The sequence below is a fragment of the Bufo bufo genome, chromosome 5 (genome assembly GCF_905171765.1).
Source record: "Bufo bufo chromosome 5, aBufBuf1.1, whole genome shotgun sequence".
NCBI classification, from domain to species: Eukaryota; Metazoa; Chordata; class Amphibia; order Anura; family Bufonidae; genus Bufo; species Bufo bufo.
The window spans coordinates 94876752-94891463 of NC_053393.1; the positions used below are offsets into that span (position 1 = coordinate 94876752).

General features: G+C 44.8%; 1 long non-coding RNA gene across 1 annotated transcript in view; it reads left to right on the forward strand.

Moving 5' to 3' along the window:
* LOC121001106 overlaps window positions 1-4387 on the forward strand; it is a 22319-nt gene extending 17932 nt beyond the window's left edge. Inside the window, exon 3 of the long non-coding RNA XR_005778978.1 lies at window positions 4376-4387. This is a non-coding gene — a long non-coding RNA (uncharacterized LOC121001106). The remainder of the gene's footprint in view (window positions 1-4375) is intronic.
* The last annotated feature ends 10325 nt before the right edge of the window (window positions 4388-14712 follow it).

The window sequence follows — 14712 nt, forward strand, 5'->3', positions numbered from 1 at the left end:
AATAAAATAACATTTCCAAAATGATGCCAACATAAAGTAGACATATGGGGAATGTTATGTAATAAATATTTTATGAGTTATCACTTTCTGTTTTAGAAGCAGAGAAATTGAAATTTAGAAAATTGCTAATTTTTATTTATTTTTGGTAAATTTGGGATTTTTTCATAAATAAAGGTGATATATATTGACTCAAATTTATGACTGTCCTGAAGTACAATGTGTCACGAGAAAACAATCTCAGAATGGCGTGGATAAGTAAAGCGTTCCAAAACTATTACCACTTAAAGTGACGCATGTCAGATTTGTAAATTTTGACCTGGACACTGGGGCATCAATGACCTTTGGTCATGAAAGGGTTAAAATTATCCCAGTGAAATCTGCCTTCCAAAAACCATATGGCGTTCCTTTCCTTCTGCGCCCTGCTCTGTGCCCGTACAGCAGTTTAAGACCACATATGGGGTGTTTCTGTAAACTACAGAATCAGGGTAATAAATTTTGAGTTTTGTTTTGCTGTTAACCCTTGCTTTGTTACTGGAAAAAATGGATTAAAATGGAAAATCTACCAAAAAAGTGAAATTCTGAAATTTCATCTCCATTTTCCTTTAATTCTTGCAGAACACCTAAAGGGTTAACTAAGTTTGTAAAATCAGTTTTGAATACCTTGAGGGGTGTAGTTTGTAAAATGGGGTCATTTATTGTTGCTTTCTATTATGTAAACCTCACAAAGTGACTTCAGACCTGAACTGGTCCCTAAAAAAAGTGGGTTTTGGAAATCTTCAGAAAAATTTCAAGATTTGCTTCTAAACGTATAAGCCTTCTAACATCCCCAAAAAAGAAAATGTCATTTATGAAATGATCCAAACATTTTGGTAAATTTGGTAATTTTTTTATAAATAAAAATGAAATATTTTGACTCAAATTAACCACTGTCATGAAGTACGATATGGCTTGGATAAGTAAAAGCGTTTTAAAGTAATCACCACATAAAGTGGCACGTCAGATTTTCTGGTTCTTAAGGTGAAAAATGGCAAGGTCCTTGAGGGGTTAAAGAGGTTTTTCAGCCAGGAATTTCAGTTTTGAGCTAAAAACCAGATGCATTTCTTTATTTCCATATATGGCGCCAACATATTCCGCAGCACTGTACAGAGATTGTCATCTCTCACAAAAGTCCCAGTCCCCAGTGTTAAGCCTCATTCACACATCAGTGTTCCGCGTACGGGTGCTGTATGTGTTCTCCACGGACGGCACATGTACCTATTCATGTTAATGTGCGAATTCACACATCAGTGTTTTAGCACAGATGCATGCTCTCTTTTGTCTGTGTTCATGGATCCATTACGCCCATTATAGTCTATGGGTCTGTAAAAACCACAGATGCAATCTGTGTTTCATCGTGTTTCACGGATCATTAGGAAGAGACACTTTGCAAACTAATTTTCAGTTGTGCAGTGTCAGTGAAACCCGGATGACACATGGACAGCAAAAAACGGATACACGGACCACACACAAATCCTTCACGGGCAGCATCATGGATGCATCACTGACCACCTTTTCACAGATTAGAGCACGGACTCAGACGTATGAATGAGGCTTTATTCTCTATTGTTTTGCATGGATAGGATGAAATCAGAGCAAGTTCCATTGATGCAAACATGACAAGGACAGACAAACGCCATGCAGATCTTTTCATGGTTGGATTCCAATCCTGGATCCCAGCGCTGTAAAGCAACAGTTGTCAAACAGACACCACAATGGATACCACAACTGAATGCTTGTATGTGATTTGCACCATGTTTACTGATGCAGCCATCTGCAATATGAGGGTGCATCATAATCATCATGAATTTCCATTGATTTCCAAAGCTTGAAAAGCTTTGTTTCATTAAAGGTTTTGTAAATATAAAAAAAAGCAGAATACAAATACAACCCATTGTTCCATTTGTTCCCATCCAGGTGTCCCCTATTATTGCATTTTTCACATTGTGTAGTTTCTAATCTTAAAACGAGGCACAGATGGGACCTGAATAGACGTAAAGCACAGCTTTTGAACCAGTTGTTTTCAGGAGCGGTGCTGTTTCTGTATGAAAGCAGACATTTTTTTTGGACCTGGACACCCCTTTAATAAAATTATCCTACAGTTATAGATATGCGTTAACATTTTGTGGGTAAAACATTGAATATAGCAGGCTATACCTGTGCCTGTAAGGCTGATCCAAATGCAATAGAATTGCTGCAGATTTTCAATCCAGGTTTGTGGATGGACAGTCTGCAACAGATTATATTACCAGCAAAGTCAATAAGAGTTGCACAAATCTCATCCAAACGTTGTGTATATTGTCTGTGCAGAAAATTACCAACTGTATGGATTTTAAAATTCACAAAATCTCAGTATATGACATATAATTCTTGAGGCTTTGTTGCAAATCTTTCCCATTGAGTTCAAAATCCAGACCGAACCCCAGTGGTCCTGTGGATTACCCATAGATCAGAACCAAAATCTGCAAATCTTAAATTACAAAAAACAAACAAAAATAAAACTATGTTTTTTTAAACAATCATTATAGTCACCTCCAATGGTGCTTCATTGGGTCCCTTGCCCTGTCCCATGTGGGTCTCTGTATACATGGCCTTAGAACTTGGATGGCTGCAGCAATTTCATGGGCTGAGAAGTCATCACAGGAATTCAGGTTCTGAAGAAACCAGCATGGAACCAGACAATCAGGCAAGAAAGCCAAGAAAGTGCCAGTGAAGGTGAGTATTCTTTGTTTTCCCTGCAGACTATTGAAGACATTTTCCACAGCAATTCTGCTACATGTGGATGTACCCCTAGAGGGTGCACTGAAGGTGTTACACTAGCCTCTTGGTCAATCAACTAAGGCTACTTTCACACTAGCGTTCGGGTGTCCGCTCGTGCGCACCGTTTGAAGGGGCTCACGAGCGGCCCCGAACGCATCCGTCTGGCCCCAATGCATTCTCAGTGGAGGCGGATCCACTGAGAATGCATCCACCTGCCAGCGTTCAGCCTCCGCTCCGCTCAGTGAGCGGACACCTGAACGCTGCTTGCAGCGTTCGGGTGTCCGCCTGGCCGTGCGGAGGCGAGCGGATCCGTCCAGACTTACAATGTAAGTCAATGGGGACGGATCCGCTTGAAGATGACACCATATGGCTCAATCTTCAAGCGGATCCATTCCCCATTGACTTACAATGTAAAGTCTGAACGGATCCGCTCAGACAACTTTCACACTTAGAAAATTTTCTACGTTTTAATGCAGACGCATCCGTTCTGAACGGATGCGAACGTCTGCATTATCGGAGCGGATCCGTCTGATGAAACATCAGACGGATCCGCTCCGAACGCTAGTGTGAAAGTAGCCTTACAACGTTAATGTGTTTCCTACTGGTAGTGTTTGTATATAGTCCAATGAACTAATGTACGCCTGCAATGCTAATGGTTGCCACTAGATGGCTCTGTAACACAATATACTATAAATAAGGGCTATAAGAAGGAAGTGAATCAGTGTGTGGCTGAGACCACATGAGAGGCTGAAGTTCTCTGCAATGAGGAGACCAGAAAGCTAGGTCGCAAGGAGGGGTTCCCAAAGAAAAAGCCTGTTAAAAGAGAAGCCCTAGGGAGCCTGCAGTCAGTGAAGTTACTGCAGAGAGAGATCTGATTTTCATGAAGAAAGTACAGCAGGTTTCAATGCAGCCCTGTAAGATGCACCTGAGAATATCACAAGATGATGCAGAAGACATCAGCCGAGGTGACATCAGGTTACAAAATGTGAGAAATACTGTTGAAGTTTGTTAAAGGGTTTCTGGCATTTTGATATTGATGACCTATCCTCAGGATAGGTCATCAATATGAGACTGGCAGGGTCTGACTTCATGAACCGGTTTGAGGAAGCAACGTCGCTGACCGGAGCTGTGGTAGGGGCTGCAGCTAATTAGCAAGAACAGCGCCGTCTATTTGATAGCAGCTGTGCTAATGAGCTTGGTATTGAAGCTCAGGCCCATTTAGTAAAATAGGTCTGAGCTGCACCTAGGCCATGTGACTGAGGAAAGTGAGCTTAGCAAGAGGTCTAAGCACTCATGGAGTGCCGCAGCCTCTTCATACAGCTGATCGTCAATATGAAAAGGCGGAGGACTTTAACGCCAAGGGGGATTACCCGTGCCCTATGTGCCTAGGTTTGCATCATTCCTAGAGCAGAGGTGTGTGATGTGCAGAGGGAAGTGTAGAGTTAGAGTTAGAGATCCCCCAGATAAGTTGGAGGCCCAATGATTGTGCCAGTGAGCTGTGGTGAGCCCCAGTAGGGACTGAACATGTGAAGTAAGGGACATTCAAGCAACCGCTATATCAGCAGATAGCTAGCACTAGTAGAGGTTCATATAGTTGCCAATTGAGTTCTTATGAGAGTGAATATGTCTGGGAACTTGGTGGGCTTCCAAGGGTAAGGCTTACAAGATATTTTCTTTGTGTCAGTGCTACACTATCAAAGCCGTTCACAGCCCACGCCAAGGTCTGAGCTTGCAGAGAAAGGTACAAAAGATAAAGGATTGCAAATACCAAGTTAATGACAAGTTATACTGTGTGGTGTGAACTCTTTTAACAAGTTAAAGTGTTTATTTTACTAAAGAAGCAGGGTCCCATATTTAGAAACAAACTGTGGACTTGGACTATGTAGAGAAGCGTGCACTCTCTGTGCTAATGTCAAGAGTGTGAACTTTGTGCGCTCCAACAGTCTGTGGTCAAGTGTATGCTGGAAATCGGAAGTGGTTTAGTGTACTATAGACATCTTTACAGGGCACCCTAAAAAGAATGGTGCAGCCTAGGTAGGTAGAGTGTGTTGTGATAGGAACTGCCCCCCCCCCCCGACTCATAACAGCATGTAGGTTTATACATGAGCCAGTAGCCTCCTTGGGGCACAGCCTGACCATTAGGCTTCCCCTAAGAGCTGTGAAACGTGCTGTAGTTGTTCTGCTGTTTCTGGTACCTCACCAGAGACTGTTACATGTTCAACTACTGTTTAAGAGAATATTTCCCTTATGTGTCTAAGCTAGGCTATGCTAAGCTAGTGTGACTCTCACTGAGAGGAGAAGTGAAGTTGTTGGCTATTTCCACCACGTGTCTGCAACAACCAACACTCTCTCCACACAAGTGACTTTAGTTTAAGGAATATACCCAAGGTGACCACATATTTTCTTTCATGTGACTACTGGCTACCCAACCCCCCACTATACCAGATTCAGTAAAAATCAAGAAGCGGTCATGACTCATGAGCTCCTTACCAACCATTATAACTATGATACACTTGTTTGGGCACATACAGGGAGTGCAGAATTATTAGGCAAGTTGTATTTTTGAGGATTAATTTTATTATTGAACAACAACCATGTTCTCAATGAACCCAAAAAACTCATTAATATCAAAGCTGAATATTTTTGGAAGTAGTTTTTAGTTTGTTTTTAGTTTTAGCTATTTTAGGGGGATATCTGTGTGTGCAGGTGACTATTACTGTGCATAATTATTAGGCAACTTAACAAAAAACAAATATATACCCATTTCAATTATTTATTTTTACCAGTGAAACCAATATAACATCTCAACATTCACAAATATACATTTCTGACATTCAAAAACAAAACAAAAACAAATCAGTGACCAATATAGCCACCTTTCTTTGCAAGGACACTCAAAAGCCTGCCATCCATGGATTCTGTCAGTGTTTTGATCTGTTCACCATCAACATTGCGTGCAGCAGCAACCACAGCCTCCCAGACACTGTTCAGAGAGGTGTACTGTTTTCCCTCCTTGTAAATCTCACATTTGATGATGGACCACAGGTTCTCAATGGGGTTCAGATCAGGTGAAAAAGGAGGCCATGTCATTAGATTTTCTTCTTTTATACCCTTTCTTGCCAGCCACGCTGTGGAGTACTTGGACGCGTGTGATGGAGCATTGTCCTGCATGGAAATCATGTTTTTCTTGAAGGATGCAGACTTCTTCCTGTACCACTGCTTGAAGAAGGTGTCTTCCAGAAACTGGCAGTAGGACTGGGAGTTGAGCTTGACTCCATCCTCAACCCGAAAAGGCCCCACAAGCTCATCTTTGATGATACCAGCCCAAACCAGTACTCCACCTCCACCTTGCTGGCGTCTGAGTCGGACTGGAGCTCTCTGCCCTTTACCAATCCAGCCACGGGCCCATCCATCTGGCCCATCAAGACTCACTCTCATTTCATCAGTCCATAAAACCTTAGAAAAATCAGTCTTGAGATATTTCTTGGCCCAGTCTTGACGTTTCAGCTTGTGTGTCTTGTTCAGTGGTGGTCGTCTTTCAGCCTTTCTTACCTTGGCCATGTCTCTGAGTATTGCACACCTTGTGCTTTTGGGCACTCCAGTGATGTTGCAGCTCTGAAATATGGCCAAACTGGTGGCAAGTGGCATCTTGGCAGCTGCACGCTTGACTTTTCTCAGTTCATGGGCAGTTATTTTGCGCCTTGGTTTTTCCACACGCTTCTTGCGACCCTGTTGACTATTTTGAATGAAACGCTTGATTGTTCGATGATCACGCTTCAGAAGCTTTGCAATTTTAAGAGTGCTGCATCACTCTGCAAGATATCTCACTATTTTTGACTTTTCTGAGCCTGTCAAGTCCTTCTTTTGACCCATTTTGCCAAAGGAAAGGAAGTTGCCTAATAATTATGCACACCTAATATAGGGTGTTGATGTCATTAGACCACACCCCTTCTCATTACAGAGATGCACATCTCCTAATATGCTTAATTGGTAGTAGGCTTTCGAGCCTATACAGCTTGGAGTAAGACAACATGCATAAAGAGGATGATGTGGTCAAAATACTCATTTGCCTAATAATTCTGCACGCAGTGTAAGTTACACGTGTATTTTGTTTTTGCAGGGCTTGCACTTTACCTTTTTGTAGTGTTATAACTTACTGAGGGACCCTTGGCCACTTCTAGCCATGAATGATCAGTCCACACCTCAGCGATTTAGTCTTGGATTCATTGTCCTGGAACGGAACCAATCTGAGATCCTTTCTGCCCAAATTGTCTTCATCAGTTCAGATGCCTTAAAGGGTTTCTACCATCACATTTTCACCTATTTAGCTGTCAGACACTAGCGATCTGTTAGTGTCTGCTCTACCTAACCATGCTATTGTAATCCCTTTCTGTGCAGCGGTTACCCTAAAAAACGTAGTTTTATTGCTATGCTAATGAGCCTCTAGGTGCTATGGGGGCATCTTTTCAGCACCTAGAGGCTCCGTCCACTTACCATTTCTGCCGCCCAGCGCGCTCCAGCCCGCCCCTCTCCTCTAGATTGACAGACTACTTGTCTGCATCTCGGCCGAATTCTCGCGCCTGTGCTTCTGTATTCGGCGCAGGCGCAGTGACTGTCTCCCTGCGCCGGCATCTTCACTGTGCCTGCGCCGATTACGGCGCAGGGAGCAGTCCAACAGTCACTGCGCCTGCGCCGAATACAGAAGCACACGGCGCAGGCGCGAGTAGGCTGTCAATTTAGAGGAGAGGGGCGGGCTGGAACGGGCTGGAGAGCGCTGGGCGGCGGAAATAGTGAGTGGACGGAGCCTCTAGGTGCTGAAAAGACGCCCCCATAGCACCTAGAGGCTCATTAGCATAGCAATAAAACTACGTTTTTTAGGGTAACCGCTGCACAGAAAGGGATTACAATATCATGGTTAGGTAGAGCAGACACTAGCAGATCGCTAGTGTCTGACAGCTAAATAGGTGAAAATGTGGTGGTAGAAACCCTTTAATGCAGAGTTTGGTACGAAAGAGGCAGCCACCTCTTTGTTGAAGGTTGTAGGTTGTATCCCTGGTGCTTTCAGGGATGTAAAAGCTAAAATTTCACTATGTACTCTCCAGAGATGGACCTACATGTTCACATATGTAGTAAATGTGAAGGCCAAGTAAATTGTACAGCCCTTGGTTTGCATGGTGTAACAAATGTCAAAAAACATTCATATTGAAAGCTGTGTATGGCTGAATGTCCAAAAGCCATGGATGCCCGAGAATGTTGTGCCATTGGGTCTGTATTTTCTGTGAAAAAAGCTGATTATTTGGCCTTCTATAGTGAATGACCGAAACATTTCTATCTTCTGTTAACATATGCATCTGATTAAAATTTTGAGTACTCTTGCATGGTGTCATGTTATACTGGGCTGTGACATGACATTAGCAGATGGACTACAAATGACAATTTGATTTGTATTGATGATGACATTGGTATTGGGATTGGCACATGGTGATAACAGTGACATTTATATTTATGAAAGCTTTGTTGCCATCTTGTGGCCAAACAAGTATTCCCAGATGACCAAAAATAACACCAATCAGAACACCAATTAGCATACTGGTCTCCCCAACTTCATTAGAGATGAGCAAATCGACTCTAACTCATTAGCCCGACTTCTTCAGCTGTGATGGGGCTGTCCTCACGGGTGAAGAAGTGCCCACCTGGCTCTGTCACTCTCTTGCCTGCGCCAAAATTAAAAAATGTCAAATTTGGCTTCAGAAGCAGCTACTGTGCATAAAATGTATGTTGCCACCTGGGAGTAGCTGCTCCTGAAGCAGAGATGAGGCAGAGTCGACAGGACTAGGGGGGGAAGTCCTGTCCTGACAATCATACCACAGGTGGGAATTCTTTACAGCCTCCCACAGGTGAAGAAGTCTGGCTAATGAGACAGATCCATTCTTTAGAATTGATTTGCTTATCTCTAAACTACATTCTTTTTTTCATGTTTTTTGCCTTTTATGTGCATTTAAAATGTTATCTGTATCCTGCAAAATTCCATCCACCAGGGACTTCAGTGGTAAGCATTACTACCAACTGTGATATCATTGATATGAATAACGTATGTTTAACCTTAGAGAAGGTCCCAAATTTCAGACTGGGATTTGTTCAAGAGAACTTCAGTGGTAGACCTTAACAGTATAATGCTACTTTCACATCTGCGTTTTTGCTGTCCGGTTTTGAGATTCGGCATGGGATCTCAAAACTGCAACCGCTGCATCTATTCAGAATGGATCCGGTTGTATTATATCAAAAATGAAGAAACCGGATCTGCCACTAAAACCATTGTAAGTCAACGGCCGCTGGATCCGAAAAAAACGCTTGCAACGATTTTGTGCCCAGCATGTGAACGCAACAAACCAGAACGGAATGCATTCTGTTGCACTCTGTTCCGGTTTGTTCAGTTTTGTCCCCATTGACAATTAATGGGGACAAAACTGAAGCGTTGTGCTGCGGTTTTGAGAGCCTGCGTCGGATCTCAAAACCAGACAGCATAATGTGTAACATCCCAGAGTATGTCACTAAACTTCTGTTCCTCTGCTTCATAATGTCAAGTGTATGTATATTGTCATCTGGTATAAGTTTGCATCATTTTGCCCATAATGTGCATATTCCAGGCTTGTTGCATTGTATTTATGCTGTAATATCCATGTACACCAGCAGGTGGCAGCAGTATGTAGTAGAACCAAGCCAGTTAGTATATCTAGACTGGAATATACTATTCCAGGCTAGCTTCCCCCTATCTGAGGAGGAGTGGAATGTTCCCACATCCTACTTCAGAGGGAGGACAGAAAGTTCTAGGCAGTGTACCAGCCACCCCCTGTTGGGGTAGGCTGTGTGAATAGGAGCTCCCAGAAATAGGGACCCCAACCAGGGATCCAAGCCTCCCTGAGGCCCAAAATCACCATCCCCAGCCTGAGCCCCTTACCTCAGCTGGATGACCAAGGAAGCAGCCATCTTCAGAACTACTAGATCTCCAGGAAGAAGCCACCATACCCTGCGAGCAGTCCTGTAAGTACAGATTCCAGAACAAGGAGAAGATAAGTACCTCCATAGCTAGTCAGGCCCAAACCAAGCAGAATCCAAGACAGAGCAGAAGAAAGATACCTGCCAGATCTAAAGGCGTATGTATTAGATGCAGAATATATATATAATTCCTGCCACATATTGCCAACACCTGCTGGGATCCTAGACTATTGCTGTAAACTGTATGGAACTAAAGATGCACATTATACTATCAAGTAAAGACAAGTTGGACCCTATTCTCTGTGTGGAATCCCATCATTCCTCCATTACTCCTATTGACAACACTCAATTTTGTTGCATGTGAGCCAGGATACAGGAGTCCAGCCGTACTACAGGTAGGAGACACCATTGACACAATACAGAGACAATATCCCCCTCTGGCATTCCTAACCTAGTACATGAGCTATACCATCTTAAAGGGCCCTTCTACAGTACCTGCGCAAGCTGCAACTGGCGTCACAAACTTATTTACACCTAAATCTGACCCACTACATAGCATGCCCACTGACCCAGTGTCCTGCTCATTGTATCAAGTGGTGTCACGAACAGGATCGGATTGTATTGTGTGTCCATCCCTAACAACAGAATCGCATCTAATTGTGTGCAAAAAAAAAAACCGACTTAAAAACCGCATGTTTCATAATATTAGCAAGGCTGAAGATTGTACAAATATCGCTAAAAAAGTGACTTGCTTACTTGCATTGCTGTGCCAAAGAAAGCGCTGCACATGCGCTGCAGCACTTGAAGAGTTAATTCGGTATTGTGGAGATTCGCTATATTCGTTTTAAGATGGCGCTTCATCTTCATGCCAAAGGACAAAGGAACAAAGAAACGCCCTCTCAAGAGCGCGAAAATGTTGTCTACGCCCCCCAGAAGCTGGAAAATATAGCGACACCCCCTCAAGAAAGGCGCGAAGATGTCGAATATGCCCCTTCAGGAGCGGGAAAAATAGAGAACGCCCTCCATGGACTTGTTACTGCCCTGGCCAGAGAGGATAAAAGCTCCACCCTCTGCGCCCCTCCTTTAGTTCTGGCAATCAGCATATGCCGAGGAGTGAGCAAGACGGCATACCCGCGTCCAAAGTGGGATGAAATGGCCATCGATGGAGAGGATGTCTATCCTGACCAGCCACTGGAGATCCGAGTCTCCCAGCTTATCCAGGGACGCGGCCCATCAACCTCTGCTGCCAGACCAGAGGCTGTGGATACCTCTGCCCACCAGAGCCCCGCAGTAGCTACTCTGGACGACCTACCAGAGAGGACGAATGATGAAGTCCCGGTTCCTCCTATCGGTGTTCCGGACCTGGTAATCGAATACCAGGAGGCCGTGGATCCCTCCGCCTCATACGGTGCAACGGCGGAAGGCGACGAATCTACCCGGATGGATGTGGACGTCGTACCCGTTCCCGCAGAGGCCGTCGCTGACGTCACTCCACCAGCCGAGAGGAGGCCTGTGAACCAGTTGGCGCTTGAATCCCGGGATGAACAGCAGAGGACACCGGAACCGGCCGCCCGGCCGCGACAGCAGGTAGGAGCAACCCAGCTCCCTGAGGCCCAGGCCCGGTCCGCGTCCGTCCTTCCGCCACGTTCAGATACCCCAGCACCGACCATCAATCTCCGGCCTACCAAGCCACAGCCACCTACTGGTGCGGTGGAGGCGGCTAGGGATTCCACTCCACCGCCCAGCTACAGTCAGCTCAGTAGCCTCAACCCAGAGGTACCCCATGAAATCAAAGCCTTTGCCCAGACGGCCTGGGAATACAACTTAGCTGTAGAAGAGTGGGTAAAGGAGGTTCTCGACAGCCCCCAGTCTGGAGACCCCATCCTAACCCGGCGTACAGGAACCGTTCTATGGTTCTCTGTAGAAAGAGGCGTGGGATTCCTCCAGGTCAACCATTCAGGCACAGAAGAGTTTGTAGGCCGCAGGTCGGTAAAACATCACTACTTGCCCCAGGAGAGGCATAACTTGTATATTGGGGATCAAGTCGAGTATACCCCCATGCGGTCAATGCAAGGACTGTTCGCAGCCGGAGTCACCCTACTCCAGAAACCGCTCTCCCCTGCCATCACACCAGAGAACTGGCAGGAAGATCCAGGCTCTGCAGCTAGGACCAGATGCCTTCAAGAGACCCCAGACGGTCGACTGGTCTTCAAAGAAAAAGCGCAACCAGCCCCTGCACCTCTCATTCCTGACCTATCACCGCCACCAACCCTGAGGGTAGGACAAATAAATAATTCAGTCTTGACCTTCAACCCTAAGGTCCAGCCATGTTTCTTGCCACCTTATATGCTTCCCTGGAAGCAGCCACAACAGCCACAGTCCAATGTTCCAGCTCTCCCTGCACAAATGCAGCCAGAAGTGCTGCCCCTTCCTGCACCGGCTGTGGATCCCGGTCTGCAGCAAGCAACAGCTACATTTTCCAGGTTGGCTGTCCAGCCAATTCCTACAGTCACCGGTAAAGGGCGCTGGCGCACCACCACCAACACTACCTTGAGCTACCAGCAGAGGCAGGAATTACCTCTTATGCACTTCAGCAGCTCCAGCAGCGATGAAGAGCTGGATACCTACCTGTAGGGTGTCCACAACATAAAGAAAAATCCAGTGACATTGTTTGGGAGCCACGCCATGGACTGATTACCTGACGGGTGAGGACCTGTTGGCATTGTTGTGTGATGCTTTTAATGTTTTTGTTCCAGATTGCCATTGTTTGTCCTCATCCAGATAGTCATGTCAGTTAGGACTCCCCCCATCAGCACTTAACCCCTCAACTCCAAGTTGAAAGTTTTATCCCCTTTCTCAGGTTACTTGATAGCCTGCTGCTATTAACTTTTAACCCTTTGGATTACAATTAACTCTTTGCCCCGTGGATTGCAAAGGAACTTTTATTAGATTCCAGAGGACTCTTCAACCATAAGCCCTTCCAGGAATAGGGACTCAAGTTATTGTTGAGCCTATCCTTGCACTTATAAAATTTTCACTATTTTATAAAATGTTTACAACATAAAAGCTTGCATATAATTGTCATGCTATTTAATATTTATGCCATTGTAACCTGTTTACAGTTAGGTAACGTTCAAGATATCCTGCCCATTGTGTGTGTTATCCTTCCAGGTACCACAATGTAATTTATGCACTGTTCAAAATGATTGCACTTACCATTGCACTTAACAAAAATTGTAGTAACTTACTTAAAGTGTGCCTTTTCACAGCTCTTGTTCTCTCCCCCCTTATACGGACTGTCATCAGAGGGACATTGAATACTAATGGCCTACACCCGGTGATGTATACCCATAGGTACCCAGGGTAGGACCAAGTGGTAAGTCCTGACAGGTCTAGTTACTTCACAGGTACCCCTGCTGCTTCGGGAATCGTTAGAAGCCCTAGGCTGCTCCTTCCCGCTTGTTTTATGTTCCGGATTGTTCCCATCCGGAGGTGTCTCATTTCCAGGAGATCCATGGGAACGTACTGCCCTCCTCCTGTGACTTGCCAGAAGACACGGAGACGATACATACCTCCCCTTCTGAGCGTTTGCCTAAGGTAAGGCGCCTCAAACCTTAGAGCCATATATTCTAGCTTCCTCATAGACATCATTGTGATCGTGCTATAAGCCAAATTTCTTCAGGCTATGATGCAGGGAAGGGAATACAGGATAAAGCCACCCTTCTATTTGCTGGCATTCCATTACATAATGGTGGGATTACGGAGTAAAGACACCCCCATGCTTTCTTTGATATTGGTGGACGATATACAAAGTCAATCAGTAAAGGCGTTGCTTTGTGCAGTATTTAGGTTACCTGGTTATACCAAGATAAGGAAACTGTGTGTTGGACACCTTATGCTAGCAGGCAGGAACCTCGAGGAAACCGTTATATGTTTTGTCTTTGTACGTCATTCTATGTATATTCATGCAGCACTTTGTATTGTATTGGGTACCCAGAGCTTGTTCCTCTTATTATAGCATACGCCGAGGACGGCTTCACTTAAAGTAAGCGGGTATGTAACATCCCAGAGTATGTCACTAAACTTCTGTTCCCCTGCTTCATAATGCCAAGTGTATGTATATTGTCATCTGGTATAAGTTTGCATCATTTTGCCCATAATGTGCATATTCCAGGCTTGTTGCATTGTATTTATGCTGTAATATCCATGTACACCAGCAGGTGGCAGCAGTATGTAGTAGAACCAAGCCAGTTAGTATATCTAGACTGGAATATACTATTCCAGGCTAGCTTCCCCCTATCTGAGAAGGAGTGGAATTGTCCCAGATCCTACTTCAGAGGGAGGACAGAAAGTTCTAGGCAGTGTACCAGCCACCCCCTGTTGGGGTAGGCTGTGTGAATAGGAGCTCCCAGAAATAGGGACCCCAACCAGGGATCCAAGCCTCCCTGAGACCTAAGATCACCATCCCCAGCCTGAGTCCCTTACCTCAGCTGGATGACCAAGGAAGCAGCCATCTTCAGAACTACTAGATCTCCAGGAAGAAGCTACCATACCCTGCGAGCAGTCCTGTAAGTACAGATTCCAGAACAAGGAGAAGATAAGTACCTCAATAGCTAGTCAGGCCCAAACCAAGCAGAACCCAAGACAGAGCAGAAGACAGATACCTGCCAGATCTAAAGGCGTATGTATTAGATGCAGAATATATATATAATTCCTGCCACATATTGCCAACACCTGCTGGGATCCTAGACTATTGCTGTAAACTGTATGGAACTAAAGATGCACATTATACTATCAAGTAAAGACAAGTTGGACCCTATTCTCTGTGTGGAATCCCATCATTCCTCCATTACTCCTATTGACAACACTCAATTTTGTTGCATGTGAGCCAGGATACAGGAGTCCAGCCGTACTACAGGT